General features: G+C 34.7%; 1 long non-coding RNA gene across 1 annotated transcript; it reads right to left on the reverse strand.

Annotated features, from left to right (window-relative positions):
* Positions 1-849: 849 nt before the first annotated feature.
* Positions 850-1,446, reverse strand: LOC147629545 (uncharacterized). The gene is made up of 2 exons (XR_015268017.1): positions 1,155-1,446; positions 850-1,057 (listed from the first exon to the last, which is right to left on the reverse strand). It is a non-coding gene; the product is annotated as an uncharacterized LOC147629545 (long non-coding RNA).
* Positions 1,447-2,570: the final 1,124 nt, after the last annotated feature.

Consider the following 2,570-nt stretch of genomic DNA (forward strand, 5'->3'; position numbering starts at 1 on the left):
ACCTAATACGCTATTCTTAGCAGTTGTAATGCTCACACCACTGTGTATTATGTAGTTCCATGCATCATGTATGCACATTTGGTGTGGTTCTCTTGACAGTGTGGAGGACCCTTTTGTGTATTTTGTAACTCCATACTAATTTAATGAAAGACCCTCAACTTTTTCTAAGTTTGTTCTATTTTCTTTCATCTTGATTGAATAATAGTGTCATATGTTCTATTTTCTTTCATCTTGACTCAATGAGTGTGTCATGTGTTCTATTTTCTTTTATCTTTACTAAATGAGAGTATCACGTGTTATATTTTCTATCATATTGGTTGAATGAGAATGTCATGTGTTCTATTTTCTTTCGTCATTGACTAAATGAGAGTGTCACGTGTTCAAGTGATGGTATTTGTGTGATATCTTGGGAGCTCTTATGAGCTCCATCTTAATTAAATTCCAATTTCATGTGTTCAAGAGTGTAGAGTAGAAGGGCATATTAAATAAATTAGGCGAATGGAGACACTTTGGGAATTTGAAATTGGATGAATTTCATTAAATTTGGGTAAATTTGTACAACTTTGAGAGATTGAATGATCAAACAGCGGATGGCTTTCTTCACACCATTGAGGGTACAATGGATTTTAATACAAGTTAATAATCACAAAAATGGGTGGTGTTTATAAACACATTTTAATATATGTTCTCTTAGGGTTTACAATGCTTTCTTGCACAAACAATAAAATCAATTAAAGACCTTTTTTCAAAATATGTACTAGAAATTATGTAGAATTTGAGAAATGTAAACTTAAGAACACATTACCATGTAAGTCATTCGATTTACAAGTCTCCATTGCTAAGCAAGCCTTCTGGGAATTCGAGATTGGATGAATTTCATTATATTTGGGTAAAATTCTACAACTTTGGGAGATTGAATGATCAAACAACAAATCTTTTTCTTCACACCATTTAGGGGTACAATGGATTATAATACAAGTTGATAATCACACAAATGGGTAGTGTTTATAAAAAACACCTTTCAATGTATGTTCTCCCAAGGGTTTACAATGCTTTCCTGCACCAACAATAAAATCAATGAAAGACCTTTTTTCAAAATATGTATAAGAAATTATGTAGAATTTGAGAAATGTAAACATAAAAGAACAAATTACCAGATATGTTATTCGATTTGCAAGTCTCCATTGCTAAGCAAGCCTTCTTGTTCTTTTGTATGCACATTCTGCAAAATCTTAATCCTCTTAGTATTTGTGACTTTTGACATCCATGACCATACAACTATATCAACACATTTCCAAACTTGGGGATCCTACTTATTCTCTACTACCCAAAACTTGCTCCAACAATCCTCATAGACTTCTACATCACTTAGTCCTTTTTTCTTAGCACAAGGTGCCCAATACTGAATTAGTACCTTATTGAAATTAGGTGATGTTGCATCTATTTCAATTTCTAATTAGGAAACACTAAACCATATAGGATAAATTTGATCCGATGGCCTCACCAAGACAAAGTTTCCTTTCTTAACATCTATCATTGGGCTAAACTCTTCCCTTGGTTAAAGGATCGCAATAGTGATTGTTCCATTCCTAATAGCCTATGAATTCATTACTGTGCCTATCAAAGTTATCCACATGATCTGGCAATTGTGTCTTTGGACAAAAAATTGAGTACACACTTGTCTATGATAAAATTGGATGCTCAAGTTCCTCTAGCATATTTTTCCAGTAATCTATGATTGGTCTAATATAGGTTTCATATGATGTTATCTCACCCCTTCTATCTGCACACTTCTCCGAAAACCTAATGTAGTCCTTTATAACTGCCATTACTTGCAAAGTGATCCCTTACAAATTCAGCCATTAGTAGCATGTCTGGAAACCTTGTTGGAAGAAGTGACCGTCCATCAGAATCCTTCTTCCACAACTCAATGCCTCCTTCTCTAGGCATCCAATCAGGTGAATTGCACTTTGTATTGCATCACCAATTTTTCTTCAGGCATGAAGAAACCAAATTGCAATGGTTTAGAATGACCCACAAGCATATCCTACCCATCATTAAGATAACCACCATCAACGAAACTCTTGAAGTTGGGGATCCTTTTGAGAAGAAATGGTGCTGGTTTGGATTTGGAAGATCATCTAAATGTATCCATTAGATGTGGAAAAGTGAATGTTTGACCCACTCTCAATTTCTTAGATAACCTGCTAAACATTGCATCAATGTCCTTATGTCTGTGCCCTACCATCAAGAAGCCTAATTGAATTGTCTTGAAGACACATCTTGCAACAAGTAGAGAAAGGTATACAAATAAGTACCAATTTTTGTTCTCTAATGCACAATAATCTAGTTGTAGCATCAAGTTATCTGGCAATTTATGAAACGAGGACGCAATGCTTGTTATAGTATCTATAGTAGAAGTTGTGGCATTTATATCCCTTGAGTTTGCATCATTAGTGACACTTTCCTGTAATAAATCTATAGACCCGCCACTCTGGAGAGGTTCCTTACCTTCTGAAGCATAATGACAATCCAAGGCACTTCTTGAGTTTAGAGCATTTAGTAATGGA

This window comes from Cibotium barometz, chromosome 18 (assembly GCF_041138505.1).
Source record: "Cibotium barometz isolate CiBa-2024 chromosome 18, ASM4113850v1, whole genome shotgun sequence".
NCBI classification, from domain to species: Eukaryota; Viridiplantae; Streptophyta; class Polypodiopsida; order Cyatheales; family Cibotiaceae; genus Cibotium; species Cibotium barometz.